A 20,000-nucleotide genomic window follows, 5' to 3' on the forward strand; every position below is an offset into this window, starting at 1 on the left:
GAAACACTACTGGTCCTTCAAGCTTTATTTCCTTGAGGCTTGAGCTTCTCATGTCGTATTTTCCGCCAAACTGGGGAGTGCTGATTCAGCTCTCATTTCCTCTCCTGAAATGTGGCTGCTGTCCACAACGAGCAACCAACCTCAGCCTCCAGAGAACAATTCAGATAAAATATCCCTCTTTAATATGTCTTCCCGGCCTCGGTCTCATCGCGAAAAAAAGAAATTGCAACGCTGGAATTTAATCAGTACTTGCTTAGTTTTTCTACAGAGTGGCACCACTTTGACGTTACCGCATTTTTCTCTTACATACCCAGGAACATATTCGCATATATTTGCTCTCGCTGACTTCCTGCGCTCTTTTCTTTATGAATTGCAACATAACTTTTAGAAGTGAGCAAAATTTTGTGATGTCATTACTCTGTAGAAGGGTAAAAATAAAGATTTTACATTTTTATTTTATTGGTTTCAAATTTCAAGTTTAGAAGGAACTGCCCCATGACGTCATTTTATTATTATTATTATTATTATTATTATTATTATTATTATTATTATTATTATTATTATTAGCTAAGCTTCAATCCTTGTTGGAGAAGCTGGATGCCACAAAACCAAGGGCTGCAACAGGGAAAAATAACCCAGAGAGGGAGGGACATAAGGAAACAGATATAATAGTGGGCCTGAATGTACCCTCAAGCAATAGAACTCTACCCCAGGACAGTGTAAGACTAGAGTACAGAGGCTATAGCACTACCCAAGACTAGAGAATAATGGTTTGATTTTGGAGTGCCCTTCTCCCAAAAGAGCTACTTACCATAGCTAGGGAGTCTCTTATAACCTTGCCAAGTGGGAAGTTCTCAATGAAGATCAAAATCAACTTTGCCAGAATCATGAAAATATTGTGATGTGACGATCTTATAATTATTTATAAAGTAAGATACTTAATCATACTTATAAATTCACTAATTAGTACTCGAATACTTATAATGCTGACACAATTCAACAAATTCATCTAAATAGTCAATATATTTAGGCTTCAAATATTAATATTAAGGAAGGGAGAGAGTACGTATAATCTAAAGGGGAGTAAAAAGAAACATTTATACTTCTATTACCTTATCCTTTCTCATCCCCTAATACATGTCTCATTAGTAGTACATCGAACTACCTTTCCCTAACACACACACTCTGCTACTCATTCCTACCAGATAGCCAGGAATGAAGCTTGAGATTTGGGGGAATTCATAAAGAAAGCCCCCGGCCCCTTACCAGGGTGAGTTGTCGGAAATTTTATATGTATACTTATATGCTTTTGCTATTTTCCCTTCTTTGGAGCAACACTTTTCTCCTTTCAGAGCCTATTTGAATGTCCTTTTCTCCCTTCAGAGGACTTCTATTACTTTCCTCCCTTCAGAGCCTCTCTGAAGATCCTTATCTCTCTTCAGAACAATTTTACTAGTCTTTTTCCCCCAGACGACTTTTAAAAGTTATTTTTTTTTTTCATTCAGGAGACCCATGAAAGTCCTTGCCTCCCTTTAAAGGCTTTCTTGATAACCTTTTCTCTCTTCAGAGACTCTCTCTCGCCCATGTCTCCCTTCAGATGTCCTCTGAAAAACGGCCCACCATAACCCCATTAGCTACACCATCCCAATGGCATTTTTCCTTTCCGATACTGACCCTCTATTGAAACAATATATATTCATTTATTATGCATTCCAGAAGTAGGTGTTTAGAAACAATACGAAAAAAAAAAAATACTGAAACGATCGAAAATCGATAAGGGGGACAGTTTCTACATAGGAATATAAATGTGTGTTTTTGTTTCTTTACAAAAACCGGACTTAATTTAATCTGAAGACTTTATTCATCCCTTGATTCACAAACTAGAATTTCTCGCCTTCGAAACTTACCAAAAAACCACACAAAAAGAGTCGAAAATATGCCTATTTCCATTTCGAATTGAAGGATAGGCCTTTAATCACTTTGAATAGAAGGATATTAACGTATTTTTTCATATAAATAAATATATATATATATATATATATATATATATATATATATATATATATATATATGTATTTATATCTATCTATCTATCTATATATATATATATATATATATATATATATATATATATATATATATACGTATACATATATATATATATATACATATATATGTGTACATATATGTATATATATATATATATATATACATGTTTATATATATATGTATATATATATATATATATATATATATATATATATATATATATATATATATATATTTATATATATACATATAGATATAAATATATATATATATATATATATATATATATATATATATATATATATATATATATATATATATATATACATATATACATATATATATATATATATATATATATATATATATATATATATATATATATATATATATATAAGTGTGTGTTTTTTTATTATATAAAAAGCCAGTTTAATAGTAATAATGTAAACTATTTATTAAACGTATATTCTTCTTAGATGAAGACGGAATTAAGAGAACATAAAACATTTACAAAAGTATACTCACTAGTTAACTAAACACCAAGAGAATCAAGTTGTTTATTTTAACTAATTATCTATTCAATATATCCAGAATAGGAAACAAATTTTCTTCATGAATGTATATAGAATTAAGTCAAAATGAAAAAAATTAAACTCTATTGACGATAATTTTAAATCTATAAAAATGTTCTCAACACAAAATATTGCCATTTAAATTTCATATCAGCAGATTCCTGTCAATCCAAAACTGACAGAAATATTTCATTAACTTTGAAACTGCAAAATATTTTTATATGTATATAAAGTAGAATGTTTCAATTAAACGTGGTGTATATTGCCTGTTAACTATACATATAACACTTACAAAATATACAGTAGTAGGTTGGCTAAGGCACCAGCTACCAGTTGAGATACTTCCGTTAGAGAGTTAATGGGTACTTTGACTGGCCAGTTATTACTACATTAAATCCCACTTTAGTTACGGCTCATTTTCCTTTGTTACACGCACACCAAATAGTCTGGCCTATTCTTTATACATTCTCCGCTTTCCTCACACACCTAAAAACACTATCATAACCAAACAATTCTTCTCCACTCGAGGGGTTAACTACTTCTCTATCATTATTCAGTAGCATTTTCCTCTTGATAAGGATAAAAGAGACTCTTCAGCTATGGTAAACAGTTTTTCTAGCAGGAGGATACTCCAAAATCATACCATTGTTCTCTTATGTTGGGTAGTGCTATAGCCTCTGTTCTATGGTCTTCCTCTGCCCTAGGGTAGAATTCTCCTGCTTGAGGGTACAGCTGGGCACACTCATATCTGTTTCCTTATTGCCTTTCCTCACTGGGCAATTTTCTCTTTTGAACCACTCGGCCTTATAGCACCCTGCTTTTGTAATAAGGGCTGTAGTTTAGCTAATAATAATGATAATAATAAAAATAATTATAATAATAATAATAATAATAATAATAATAATAATAATAATAATAATAATAATAACAAATCTTCAAGCTTCACACAAGAATAATAATAATAATAATTGTAACAGTTATATAATTTGTTTTAACATTTGATAATAGAAAGCAAAAGACAGAACTTCAAGCTTCAAACGAGAAAAAAATGGTAGTGCTTTTAAAAAGCAATAATTAATGCTTCGCAACCTCTCCTTGCTTCCATATTTCACTGGCATAATTATTCATTGCTCTAATGGTTTTTTCCCTTCAACCTCATACATTATTCACCCAACACACACTGGCCACAAGCAATTTTGGAGAGGGGGGGGGGGGTGAGAGAGAGAGGGAGAGGGAGAGGGGGAGGGGCTGGAAAGCTTCACTTCCCGTAGGCCTTTTGTATTCCAGTCGTGTAGTAGGCTCACCCTACTTTTACCCTCCCTGAAGTTTAGCTGGACGCAGTTAAACAATTTTATCTTTCTCTTAATTATTTTAGTTCTCTCTCTCTCTCTCTCTCTCTCTCTCTCTCTCTCTCTCTCTCTCTCTCTCTCTCTCTCTCAGACTAATTTCGCTTCAAGGAAATGCAATTGCAAAAGACTTTCGCTTTTGAAACACAATCTCTTCTCGTCCTTTCTCTTTCCAAGAGTTCTTTGTATCTGCTTCTTCTTCTCTTCATCGGGAAGAGAAGAGCTATCAAAATTACATAAATGAATATCAGTAACACTTAGATTGAAGAGCTCACAATGACATTTTGTGACAATGATGCCTAAAGAGAGAGAGAGAGAGAGAGAGAGAGAGAGAGAGAGAGAGAGAGAGAGAGAGAGAGAGAGAGAGAGAGAGAGAGAGAATTTAACACTTATGAAGAGCCTAAATTTTATCATAGATTCTGGAAATTATTTATATATGCGTAAGGATAAATGTTTCGTTATATTGCTGGGTCATCTCAGATAGATATTTGAAAAATATATATATTTTTCCATGATTTGTCACTTGTTATATTTGAAAATCCCATTGTAATATGGCTAATCAATTTAATCTTAAATTCCAAATTGAAGAAATTAAGGATTTAAGATTATTTTAGATATATCTCAAACACGAAGACTACATTGTCTAACCCAAATAGATGTTCACATCATTCAAGTTCAACAAATGGTGTACACAGAGGATTGTACCAATCTACAAATATTTATAAATATACAAATGTTCTTGGAATCTTCACCTTATTTTTATTTTTTGTAGTTTATATAAGAAATATATATATTTCAATGTGGCTAGTATTCTTAAAATACTTTATTTCATTTCAATTGTTAATTTTTTCCACTTGTAGGTTATTTATTTTCTTTTTTGCTTTCCTTACTGCGGTATTTTTCCCTGTTGGAGCCGGTTTATAGCATACTGCTCTTCCAACTAGGATTGATGCTTAGCTAGTAATAATAATAATAATAATAATAATAATAATAATAATAATAATAATAATAATAATAATAATAATAATAATAATCTCCAACGTAATATGACATTTGATTCTATGAAAAGTCTTTCCTACCTAAATAAGACTTACAAATCCTTCGTTTTTGCCAAGTATAACCTGAAGTCTGACCTATACTTTGAGGAATATAAAAAATGAATCCTTCTTAAATGGCATTTTTTGAAGATATCTTCTCTCATGAAGAGGAAATTGAATTTATAACTCAAAGAACTAAGGGGTTTCTCAGTAGGGCTTAAATCATCCTTCTTTGTATGGGAAAAATAAACTGTTTCATTCCCATCTCTCAAAGAAAAAGATTAGCTCATCCTTTACAATATATATGGGTATGTTTTCCAAATTTTTTTTTAAATTTTCAATTGGAAATATATTCTCTCTCTGATTAGGATTTTTGTTTTGTTTTTAATCCTAGTGAGGACACATCATAAATATACATACACACAGTTTTTCTATATACATACATACATACACATATATACACACACACACACACACACACATATATATATATATATATATATATATATATATATATATATATATATATATATATATATATATATATATATATATATATATAATCATCAATGGCCGTTGCTAGTCCACTACAGATCCTTCCACAATTTCCATTTTATCTCTCTGTGGCAGTCTATACCAACAAATTTTCTTAGCTTGGCAATCCACTATCTTCGCTTCCTTACCCTGCTTCTTTTGCAGTCTCTTGGGACCCACTTAGTTGTTCTTTTTGTCCATCTGTTATCTGACATTTTCATAATATGCACTGTCCGTGACCATTTAATTCAATTTTGTATATATAACTTTTCATTTTTCTTTAACTGATACAGCAGAGGTAATTGGGAGAAGGGTACTAGACCCACGGCCTTTAGAACCTTGGTTACCTGAACTGCAGTCGTCTGACTACCATATACATGATTCGCTACTTAAGGGACATGACACTATTCGTCTGTTTTTGCTAAGGAGTTGATTAGTTCACTTCTTTGCTTACTGATTGAACAAACAAAATCCCTTAAAAATACTGTATAGTCTATCATTAAAATAGAAAAATAAGGATGAACACTTGTAGAAAAACTTCCACGGCATCACATGCTTCAGATACCTATCCAGAGGCCTCACCAGCATCACTTCAAAGACCCCTTTCTGTCTCAAAAGCTGCACCATTTACCAATTCCTCATTTCACTTCTCATGTCATGACGTCATCAAGTCGTTCTCTCCCTAAAGAAAAGATGTATTCGCCTAGAGATAAACGTAATGTCTTTTTGGATACGCTGGAACACAGCGCCGACATCCAGAGGTTATTTTTCAGGATAGAAAATGCCACATTTAATAAAAGGCGAAGAAAGTCAACGGAGAAAATATACCTAGATGTGTTCACGGACAGCAAGAGAAGAAGAAAAGAAAGGACTGGTGGAATTTGCAGCATTGCTCCACTGCGCGATAACTAAGCGACTTGTGACTAAATTTCAACGCTGCCATTTTTTCCCTGGAGGGAACATGGCATGAAAGACATTAGAAAAAAATGATATTTTATCTTGAATGCTGGCTAGAGGCTGAAGCCGATTGCTGGTTGTGGACAGCAGCAACATTTCAGAGGAGGATATATTCGCTGACTGAGCACTCCCCAGTTAATATTTTCCACAAGAACTTACGAGGCGAGATCCACGAGCTTAAAGGAAATATAGCAGGAGAGCCTGCGTTGCTACTTTGTGAGAAATATCTGTAGGTTTTTCATCTTCTCTTGGGGTACCATTGATGCCAGCAGAGATGCGGGAAGTGAGAACTTTATGAGGAAGAGTTCCATAGTGTCATCTCAACCTCAGGAAAGGCTCAAGACTAGCCATTTTTTCTGTGAGTCTTTCACTTGTCTGAGAAACAAAATAGGATAGGTAAGTGGCCCCCGCAGGAGAGTGAACTCACGGTTGTCAGATACACAATGACACTACTACTACTACTATTACTACTTTTACTACTACTAACTAATTTACAACCCTGGTTATGAAGAGCAGTATGCTATAAGCCCTAAAGCTCCAGCAGGAAAAAACACCCCAGTGAGGAAAGCAAAAAACAAATAAATAAACAACATGAGAAGTATTGAACAATTGAAAGGAAATATATCAATTTCTTAGTAATTTGTATTTTTCCTAGCATACTTACCACGGACTACTCTCTCAGGAGTTACTCTTTTAATTTAAACTTGCGACCAGAAAATTTTTCCCCCAACCAGGACTCCATTCCAGGCGAGGGGCATAAAGCCTCTGGCCGGTAATATGCCCCAGGGTATGTTCCCTGTGCAAAGCGACCTTCCACTTGTCTTTGACTCAAAATGCACCAAGTAGAAGGCCGTGTCAGGCCCGGTAAGGACAGGGCAAAGGTCGCCATTCGTATTCAATCCAGGTGCCACCTTTGTCTTAGTGCCAGCTACTTCCGAGAACTAGTGGGGTAGGTTGGGTGGGACATACCTTCGAGAGTAGTCCGTGGTAAGTATGCTAGTAAAAATATAAATTACTAAGAATTTGATATTTGTTCTGATGCATTGTAAACACGGACTACTCTCTGGAGACTTAGGCTTACGAGGTGGGAACTGAAACGAGGAAGGGGCGGAAGACAAGGTGATATGGAAGGCCTGTTGGGGAAAAACTTCAAGAAACCTGCAATAACACTCACCCAAGTTGGGGGACATCCATCGACGTAGAACTGTCATATGTGCCATCTAGCAGGAGAGGGGGGTATGGAACTCACCGCGTCTCTCACCTTGGACGTTAACACCGTGTGCAAGTCGTGGCATCAAATCCCCTGTTGTGTCAACACGATGGGGACGAGTCTGTACTCATCGCGAGACACTAAGGAGCAGTCTTTTAGGTAATGGGAAGTGAAGGTGTTCTCTCTCTTCCACACACCTGCTTTAAGAACTTGTACCACTGACATATTCTTTGAAAAGGCCATCAATGTACTGATGGACCTGATATCATGGGGCCAGGCAGAAAAGGGTGCAGGCTTGCCCTTCGCTACATACGCCCTTCGAATTACCTCTCTGAGCCAGTAGGAAATCTTGTTCTTCGAAATTGCCTTCCTTACTTTGCCCTTGGAGACAATCAGGTGTTTCATGGCGGGCCTTAAGCGGGACGTCGATGCCAGGTACTTTCGGAGAGCCCTAACCGGACACAACAGAAGGTCTTCTGGGTCATCTGACTTAGGGATGGCTGGGATCACCACCTCCAAGAACCTTGGATCTGAGACCGCTGGGTTCTGGGTCTTGGCTACGAAGGAGGGCACAAAGGTTAAGATTGCCTCCTTCCAGCCGATGGAGTGACTCACGTTGGCTGCCAGCCCATGCAATTCGCCCACCCTTTTGAAAGAGGCCATGGCGAGGAGGAACACAGTCTTCAGAGTCAATTCTCTGTCCAGGCCCGGCCGCAAGGGCTGGAACGGTGGTTTCTTGAGGGAGTCCAGGACCAAGAGGACATCCCACTCCGGAGACATCAAGGAGTGAGGAGGGCAGGACTGCTCAAAACTCTTGATAAGCATGGACACTTGCCTGGAACCACCCAGGTATATTTTTTTCAACCACACATTCTGTCCAAAGGCAGCTCTGACCCCTTTGATGGATGGCACCGACATGTTCCTATCTAGGCGTAGGTGAACCAAGTAATCTACTATTGTCGGGATGGAGGCTCTTATGGGCTTACGGTTGTTCTTCCGGACTTACTTGTAGAACCCTAGTCATTTGGGGGAGTAGATCAGCAGAGAGTTTCTGGAGGGAGAAAGAAAAAAAAATGATCTTCAGAGATCCTCTGGAGGGAAAAAGATACAAGTAGAACTCTGGAGGGAGAAAAGGACTAGTAAAAGTCCTCAGAAGGGAGAAATAGTGTCTTCCAAAGCAGCATCAGAAAACAAAAGTCGACTATATTAAGTATCCATTCAAGATTATCAACAACTAACCATGGTAAGGGGCCACGGGTTTCTTTATAAATCCCCCCCCCCCCCACAAATATCTAGATTCGACTCTGGCTGTTGGATAGGAATGAGGAGCGCAGCCTGTGTGTTAGGGAAAAGAGTTCAATGTACTACTAATGAGGCATTTAATAGGGAATGTGAAGGGATAAGGTAATTGAAGTGTAAATGTTTTTTTTACTCCATTTTAACTTATACCTACTCTCTCCTCTCCTGGATATTAGGATTTGATGTCTAAATATATTGATTTTTCTAGATAAAACTGTTGAAATGTTGAATTTATAAATTTATAAATATAAACTGTTTTCCTCGTGTATGAAAATGCTACAAAAAAAATGATCTTCTGACTTTATAGAAAAGTGTAAGGCTGTCACATCACAATATTTTTTCGTGACTGAAATGTAAATGATTCTGGTATAGTTGCTCTTGATCTTCATTGGGTACTTTCCACTTGGCAAGATTAGAAGAGACTCTTTAGCTATGGTAAACAGCTCTTCTGGGAGAAGGACACTCCAAAATCAAACAATTGTTCTCTATTTCTAGGTACTGCCATAGCCTCTGTACCATGGTTTTCCACTGTCTTGGGGAAGAGTTCTCTTGCTTGAGAGTACACTCAAACACAGTATTCTATCTGTTTCCTTATATCCTTTCCTCACTGGGTTATTTTTCCCTGTCGGAGCCCTTGGGGTTACAGCATCATGCTTTTCCAAATAGGATTATAGCTTAATTAATAATAATAATAATAATAATAATAATAATAATAATAATAATAATAATAATGACTAGAGGAACCCCTGTAAAGTACACGAAATGATATTTTCAATACTAATTATCTTGTTCCCAACCTATACATGTTTGAATAAAATGTGATAAGATGAGGACAAATTTTCACTCTTGCACTGTTTATAGACCTTGCTCTTGAGAAGACTACAACAAGTTGTCCATGAGTAAAGCAAGGTTGTGGGAGGTAGATCCAACCTTATCGAAAGTGTGTCCTTGAGCTTTATTAATGGTCAATGATTATGATAGGCTCACGGGAAATTGAGTAATGTCTAGGAAGATTTAAGCAAAGGGTGATCAGAATTATGATAAATCTTTCACAATAAGAACGGATTAGTCGTTAAACGAAAAGGCCTGAGATTAATTTCAAAATCTAGGTTATGGAAATTGATAGAACTCAATTTTATGTCTAATATCTAAAAAAAAGAGTCAGGTGCTAAAGACAAATTTGGGAAAACTATATAAGATGTTACTCTTCTTAGAATGATATATTGTTGTTGTTAATTTATTCTCATCATTTATTTATTTCCTAATTTCCTTTCCTCACTGGGCTATTTTCCCTGTTAGAGCCCTGGGGCTAATAGCATCTTGCTTTTCCAACTAGGGTTGTAGCTTGGCTAGTAATAATAATAATAGTAATTGGTTAAGTAATCAGAGTCTAATGTGAATTTGTAAGAGTATACCATGAAATTATTTCTGTTTTCTTTAAAGCATAAGACAAAATAAATAACACACATGCAATCGTATTAATATATAGATAATAATAATAATAATAATAATAATAATAATAATAATAATAATAATAATAATAAAATGACGTCCTGGCATAGTTCATTCTAAACTTAAATTTTGAAACCAACAAAATAGAAATGAACAAAATAAAAATAGAAAACATTTTTTGCTACATGGGACAGAATAATGACATCACAAAATTGTTCTCATTTTTTAAAGTGATGTTGCAGTTAATAAAAAGCTGAACACATAATGTCAGCGAGTGCAAATATATGTGAATATGTTCGTGGGTATGTAAGAGAAAAAATATATGACGTCAGAGTGATGCCACTCTTTGCGAAAGCAAAGCAACTTGTGATTAAATTCCAGCGATGCAATTTCTTTATTTCGCGAAGAGACTGAAGCCGGGAAGATATATTAAAGAGGGATATTTTATCTGAATTGCTCTCTGGAGGCTGAAGTCGGTTGCTCGTTGTGGACAGCAGCCACATTTCAGCAGAGGAAAAGAGAGGTGACTCAGCATTCCCCAGTTTTGGCGGGAAATACGACATGAGAAGCTCAAGCCACAAGGAAATAAAGCTTGAAGGACCAGTAGTGTTTCTGCTTTGTGGACAAGATTTAAAGCCTTTTTTACTTCCCTGGGGTGCTGCAGATGCCAGCAAGGGTGTTGGGAGTTAGTCCTACGTTGGGCTGAATAACCTTACTGTCCTGTCAGCTGCAGGAAACAATTAGGGATAGGATTTTTCCATTGGCGTTTTTCTCTCGTTGAAGGAAAAACTTAGGATATGCAGTCAATAAAAGACACTTGAGGTTATCAGAGGCATAAAAGCATCTTTTGTTCTTGGTTTTTATTTCTTCTTTCACGAGGGATCTTCACTGGAGAGGCTTCAACAGTTTTTAGAAACAAGATAAGATAAAACCTGAAGTGAACTTATTAATGTTAATTACTAATAAAATTATAATTTGGATGAAGTTTATTGTATTATTTAGTGTATACTTTGACATCTGCCTAGACATAGAAGAGAAGTATTATTGTTCATCATATTGTATATTAGAAATCAGAAAAACAAACGCATGTATACCGTATATATATATATATATATATATATATATATATATATATATATATATATATATATATATATATATATATATATATATATATATACAACACCAACAAATAAATCGTTTTCTAGGCCATCTGACATGGCCTTATCCATGTCTGGGGTTTGGCCAGTTTTCATTGCCACAGCAAATCAACCTATTATGGGTGGCTCTGATTATTAGAGCTTTGCTGATAATGGCGATGCATAAACTCTTTTACAGGTTTAGGGTATCACTACTTAGGAAGGAATACATATTTATATATATATATATATATATATATATATATATATATATATACATATGTATATATATATATATATATATATATATATATATATATATATATATATATATATATATATATATATGTATATATATATATATATATATATATATATATATATATATATATATATATATATATATATATATATATATATATATATACATATATATATAGAAAATAAATTGAGAGAGATATTTCAAAACAGTGTAAAGGATTCCTTTGTAATCTAGACAAAGGATCAACTGAACGCTGGAAGGGATTGATAAAAAAACGAAGAAGTCTGAGAAGAACTGTAAAAGAGATTAACCATACAAGGAAAGTACTTGAGGATTCCTGTGAGGATTGACGGGGATTTTATAGGATTAGCAGAGCTTCAGTTCTAATTGGAATGGGTTAAAAAAGAGTTGGAATGACAATAGAAAAGGAGAGCTGGAATCCAGGAAATTGTTGGATCTTTTCGAAGGATTGGAAAATTTAAGAAAAGTCAAACTGTGTTCTGGAACTCTGACATGTTATAGGGAGTATTTCAATTTTAGTAAAGATGTATAGAATTCTTGAACGGTATCAGGCCTGTGTTATTATTATTATTATTATTATTATTATTATTATTATTATTATTATTATTATTATTATTATTATGTTTATGTTTATAATAATAATAATGATAATGATAATAATAATTATTATTATTATTATTATTATTATTATTATTATTATTATTAGATAAGCAAGAATCCTAGTTCGAAAAGCAATATGCTATAAGCCCAAGGACTCTAACAAGAAAAATATCCTAGTAAGGTTAAGAAATAAGGAAACAGATGGAATATTGTTCCTGGTTGTATGCTTAAGAAAAGGAATAATGGAATTCTAGAAAGCAGAGTAACAGTATTCCGATATTGTGTTTTTGGAATTTTAAATTAAAGATAAGTTAAGAGTTTTCAGTCAGTGTTTGAAAACAGTCTAAGAAGCCTAATAAAACGTTATTTATAATGCGAACACAAATTAGTGAAATTATAGCAGTATACTAGAAACATTAGTCGGGATAACTATAATTCTATAAATATCATAGAAATTCTACTAAGGATAACATTATTCTTGGGAAAGAACTATGATTTCTAGACACAGGTAATGATATCATTAAGATTAACCACATAATATAGGTCAACTTGTCTTTATAATGGAATCTGGGTTATTTGTTTACCTTACGAGTTTATGAAACGTAAAATGCCAATTTCTCTAAAAAGATTTTTTTTTTAATGAGATGGTCCTGCCAGTATTAACTTTGAGCCTTACCAAAGCCTTAGAATATAAGCTATATACAACTGAAAAATCTATGGAGAGAATAATGATGGGAATAACACTAAGAGACAGGAAAGGAGCAACATGGATACATGACCAAACTAAAGTAGAGTATATTCTAACAAAATGTAAGTAAAAGAAATGGATAAGGGCAGGGCATATAATGACAATGACAGATGATAGTGGAACATTAAGAATACCAGGATGGGCCCCTAGAGACTTTAAGAGAAGCAGGGGAAGGAAGAGAAGACGATGAATCCACAAACTAAGAAAGTTTGTGGGCGTGGACTGGCAAAGAAAGACTATAAACAGACGCAAGTGGAAAGACATTTTTGAGGCCTTTGTCATGCTGTGGACTAGTATTGACTGATGATGGCGAGTATGATAATGATGATGATGATGATGAATATATATATATATATATATATATATATGTATATATATATATATATATATATATATATATATATATATATATATATATATATATATATATATATATTTACTGTATATAAAATATTACAAAAAAATTTATGAAATGGAGAGACTTCATAAAGCTGAAAAAGAGTTTTATTTTCTAAGTCTAGACATAAAAATGATTAGGAGAGCTCAGACTGGGATTATCGAGGCTAGAGAAGTATTAGTGGGATTGCAGAAGGGAGATTAGCGAGCCCGTTGAAGAGCAGAGAGAGTCTTAAAAGGATTGGCAGAAACTACTATAAGATTAGAGGCTTCGTAAAGGATTGGAGGGGATTTTGAGTTATGTAAAGTTACTTGGTGTTTAGAAAAAAGTGAGGTGGATTGAAAATAGAGAAAAGAGAAGTCATGCATGGAAGACAGAAATTCTTTTATGTGCAGATTGAAATAGGTCTATTGTTTTTAGAAGAGTGTTAATAGCTCATTTGCTTTACATATGAATTGCCATTCTCTTTATATTTTTGTTGTGTTTAAAATAACTGAACCATAACATAAGCTTCGTTTGCCCTAGATGAAATTGATCACAATATGATGACAAATAATTACAATATGTGTAGAAGGAATTATAGCTACCTAACTAAGTATTGTGTTTCTTGGAGCTGTCCATTTCTATCCCATCGCTGGTGATTTAAGGCCAGGTGACCTTTATGAGAGGGAACCCCCTTCACCCTGTCATCAGCCAATGCCTTACTCCGACTTACCATCTTGCCAAGAGGCTCAACGCTCTTCTAACGCCATATGTTCCAGGCCAGTAGAACGTGGCATCTTCTAGAATCTACCTGTACTACAAACGCATTATGCAAAAGCATGTTAGAGTTTTCTTGCTTTAGGGTACACTGAGGCCAACTTTTCTGTTTTAATTTTCTTCTTATTATTTCAAGTTTTCATAGTCTATATGAAAGATCTATTTTAATGTCATTACTGTTCTTAAAACATTTTATATTGTTCATTACTTCTCGTATAGTTTATTTATTTCGATATATACTTTCCTTACTAGGACATTTTTCTCTGTGGGAACCCTTGGGCTTATAACATCCTGCTTTTCCCACTAGGGTTATAGCTTAGCTAGTAATAATAATAATAATAATAATAATAATAATACTACTGCTAATAATAATAATAATAATAATAATATGAAAAGGCAATGAAGGATATCAAGAACAACGGCACGCCCGTTTAACAGGACATTGAAATAAACCTGATACTTTACTACCGACAACGAAAACAAGGTCACTCATCATGAAGAATAACACGGCTCTTCCCGTGGAGAACTTCCTGATGAAGTATAACGTCATTTATTCTTCCCAGTCCGTGGATGCCCCTGTCGTTATATTTGAATGACGATGATGAGATTATCGAACCTCCAGATATCACCACGAATACCATGATCATAGGCAGTGGCCAGGATGGCAGAATGCTCAGGTTCCTGGAGGTCTTGCCCATCCAGCAGGAAAAACCGAAACTTACCATGACTCAAAAGATTATCTTCGCCTCCTGTCATAGGACACCCAACGTCTCGCCAACATCGACGAGGACAACGACAATCAGCGGCAAAACAGCTTGCTTGTGACTCAGACTCTCCCCCTTTGCTTTCTTTATAAATATCGTTGGTCTGAACAGATTAGGTCAATTACAAATTCTTTCTAGTTCAGATACTGCTTTTAAATCTAATAATGTTGAATTAATGCATTATGTCAATTTCAAATACTTTTCAGTTGAAACACAACGTTTAAATCTAACAATGTTGAAATAATGCATTTTGTCAATTTCAAATACTTCCCAGTTCGGACACTGCTTTAAAGTCTAATAATGTTAAGTTCTAGTAAATTTTAAGATTTTCCAAATCTAACACTTAAGTGCTATTGAAATATGGTGTGTTATTGGAAACGTCCCTGCCTGGTGATGGCCAGATTGGGATTTGAGTCCTGCTCAAACTCGTTAGTTTCTTTAGTGTTTGCAACCTCTCCATCCTTGTGAGCTAAGGATGGCGGGTTTTGGGGAGTCCAGTCATTGTTTGGATCTCCCTGGTCCTAGATTGGGTGGAGAGGGGGCTTGGGAGCTGATCATTTGTATATATGGTCAGTCTTTAGGGCATTGTCCTGCTTGATAGGGCAATGTCACTGTCCCTTGCCTCTGCCATTCATAGGGCTCTTTAACCTTTAAATTTGGAAACTTACAATAAAAGTCCCATGGATATATTATGTCAAGTTAGAACACTAAAGTTATGAGGATTGAAAATTCAAATACCAAAACTCAAATTTGAAGATTGAATAGATCAAATATCTAAGTTCGAATGGATTACAATGCCAAGTTTGAAAAATTAAAATTTCGAGCGAAAAAGCTCCATTAAATTGCATTATGTCAAATTTGTAAACTTTCCACATCAAACATTAGGGTTCAATTGGGTTACATCATTACAAGCTTGAGCAATTGCAAGCTGGAATGCTAAAGCTCCATTGGTTGCATTATGTCCAATTTGAAGAATAACAAGATCAAACATTAAAGTTCGAATGGGGTATATTACATCAAGTTGATAAGTTACAACCCTGAAATGGTAAAGATCCGTTTAGTTGCATTATATCAATTTTGAAAAATATCTACTTAAAGGGTTAAGGGCCACTGATGAATGGCAGGGACAAAGGTCAGTGACATTGCCCTTTAGAGTAGGACAATGTCTTAGAGACTGACCATATATACATATGATCAGCGCCCAAGTCCCCTCTCCACCCAAGCAATGGCTGCTGATGACTCGGAAGATAGAGCTATAGACTCCCCCCTTACCTCCCATCCTTAGGTCACAAGGATGCTGAAGTTACAGCAACCAAAGAAGCTAACGAGTCTGAGCGGGACTCGAACCGCAGTCTGGCGTTCACCAGTCAGTGACGTTCCCAAATCAGACACCACAACCCTTACAAGGTCTAAAGCTAAAGTTTCAACAGGTTGCACTGCATCAAATTAGACGACCAAAAGAATCAAACAATAAAGTCTGATTAGCTTACATAACATCGTTTAATTAAAATTTATTACAAGTTCTAACAACTAAAGTTCGATAAGAGTTCAGATTGATACAGCGATGGGAGCTGAAAAACCATTCAGTGCTTGCAATGTTAAGTAAAAGCTGAGAATTTCGCCAGCAAGAAGGAAGAAATGAAGCTGTGACAGGTATAAAGTAGAGGGCTTGCAAGTTGAAGCAACTTTGTACAGAAGACACAGAGCAAAGATCATCAACAATATCCAGTTATTCTTATTTCCCACAGTTATCCTTAGATTAAGGGGTCGGTTGCTTGATGTGCCCTCTCCAATGATTTCTATTTAAGGCACCTCCTCGACAAACCCTCTTCTCTCCATATCATCCTTCACCTTATCTCTCTATATAATAATCTGCCTCCCACTCAATCTTCCCCTTCCCAAAACACGTTCCTCCCAAGCCCTCCTCACACCCTCCATACTATCCATCATCATGTGCCCACACTATCTCCCTCGTGACACTCTTAGCACCTCTGTAATCTTCACTACGCCTGCCATACTATAGTGTGCCATAATCAAGGCAAAAAATGGGTTGTTTTTCGATAAGTTTAAAGTATTCAGAATCTAATATCAAATTTCTTCCAATGGAAATTAATCAACTTAAAACAAAATAGTATGAAAAACACTATTTTTCTTTGTGAGTTGCGTAAGCCTAATAGAAGTTATGTTAACTCCGAATGTTGTCTCATAACTCGAACTTCACTTTAAAGTTAGAAAGCGAATTTACTTCACATAAACTATAAAGTTCTTCACTACTGATTAAAGTAATCTAAGTACAAACACTTTCATGTTAGTGAGATATATCTTTGAAAATAAATTGTTGTACTGATTATCAGAGTTCAACTACCGCAAGTTCACATTTATATATATATATATATATATATATATATATATATATATATACACATATATATATATGTATATATATACATACATATGTATATATATATATATATATATATATATATATATATATATATATATATATATATATATACAGTATATATATATATATATATATATATATATATATATATATATATATATATATATATATATATATATATATATATATATATATATATATATACAGTGTATATATATATATATATATATATATATATATATATATATATATATATAAATAAATAGATATATATATAAATATATATATATATATATATATATATATATATATATATATATATATTTATATGTATTTATATATATATATATATATATATATATATATAATGTATTCATACTAAGCCACATATACCTCTAAATCAAAGACCAAAAGTGTAATTCATTTCTTGATAAAAGCTTGTGGTCAGCCAAGGATTTGAACCCTCACAAAGTCGAAATTGAGATGACAGCCGACCTTTTTTACCATCAGGACTGATGGACTTTCTCAGGGTTCGAATTCTTGTTTGACCAGAGACTTTTATCAAAAAATTAATTACACCTTGGTTCTTTGATCCTGAGATAGAGCAAATTCAATGTTAAGATGCGTTTATGGCATATATATATATATATATATATATATATATATATATATATATATATATATATATATATATATATATATATATATCCTATTATAAAGAAAATCTGATCTGGTAACAATAATTCAAACATAAATTTCTATACAGAAATTTTACAGAAATCATAATAATTCGAAATACGAATAAAAAAACCCAGAAACAACAACAAAAACAACAACACTCACCACATCGACGTTCTCCGTCAGCCTGTTCCCTCTGAGCCACCAGGTGACGATGGGCGGAGGGCGTACCCCGGCCGCCCTGCACTTGACGTCGTACTCGTGGTCGCCCTGAAGCTTCCCCGTCGGAGCATCCATGGACACGAGCAGTTCCGCGTCTGAGGAGGAGAGAGAGAGAGAGTGGGCCGTAGATTAGATTTTGGAGTGTATGTATGATAATGAGAGAGAGAGAGAGAGAGAGAGAGAGAGAGAGAGAGAGAGAGAGAGAGAGAGAGAGAGAGAGAGAAAATCATAGTTAACTTTAGGAAGTTATGTACGTTTGAGTTATTGTGTAATTCTTTATAATGTATCCTTCATCGTCCAGCTAAATTATTTAAAATGTATCTGTTTGTGTTATGTGTGTGTATGTATATGTACAGTATAGTAATATACATACTCACACACAAACACATTCAAAATGCCACTATTCGAAACGCTCCAACTGCCAACACGTCCTTTGGATCGCAAAAAAATTACCATTTTCGTTTTTTTCCCAAATTTTCATTTTGGTAGAACCAAGATCAGAAAGCATCCCGCAAAGCGGTAATTCTCTCGCCCCTCAGTCATCGTTGAGACAGGTAAAACGGACAGGGGAGGGGGGGGGGGGGTTGCGGCGTTGGAGGAGGACAGGGGCTCTTAATGGACGGAGGAAGGACAGGTGACTGTCCAATAGGCTGAAAAGACCTGGTGTCAAAATACCTTTGAAGCTAAAAGCTCTGTAAGTTGGAAAAGTGGATGTACCATTGTTCTGGGTTTTAATGTTCGGTGTGGATGTCTGTGGGCTGTCTGTGGATTCCCACACACCCATTAGGCTTTCTGGCTTTGTTGGAATGTGTATAAAGGGTGTTGGCGTGTGTGGGTGGGTGCGAGTGTACTCGTGAGTACTCGTGAATGTATGGATTATGTTATTATTATTATCATTACTTGCTAAGCTACAGCCTTACTTGGAAAAGCAGGATGCTATAAGCCCAGGGATCCCAACAGCGAATATAGCCCAGTGAGGAGAGGAAACAAGGAAAAATAAAATATTTTAACAACAGCAACAACACCTAAAGAAATATTTCCTTTATGATCTATATAAAACTTTAACAAATCTAGAGGAAGAGAAATAAGATAGAATAGTGTGCTCGAGTGTACCCTCAATCAAGAGAACTCTAACCCAAGAGTCTCATCACACTAAATTACAATCCATCGTTACGTTTAGTAAATAATCAACAAACAATGGATTAGATTAGATTGTGTGAGTGTGTGTGTGTGTGTGGATGTGTGTGTCTATGTATGGGCAGAGATTGCAATTTGTGTGGGGTATCAAACTGTGGGATTGGATGTGGGGCTTTATGGATGTGTGGGCATAAAAAGTTGATTGAATTAAGCGTGGATGTGAATAGGATGACTGGTTGAAGGGAGTGGATGTGTGTGTGATATAAAATGGATAAAATAAAAACAGTGTTTATCTGTGCAATGAAGAAATGTATGAAAAATTCCACAAAATGTATCAATCATAAAGCATGTAATTAACTTAAACTAACTCAACCTAATTACAGAATATGGAAGAAATAATAAAAAATATATAT

Source organism: Palaemon carinicauda, chromosome 25 (genome assembly GCF_036898095.1).
Source record: "Palaemon carinicauda isolate YSFRI2023 chromosome 25, ASM3689809v2, whole genome shotgun sequence".
Taxonomy (NCBI): Eukaryota; Metazoa; Arthropoda; class Malacostraca; order Decapoda; family Palaemonidae; genus Palaemon; species Palaemon carinicauda.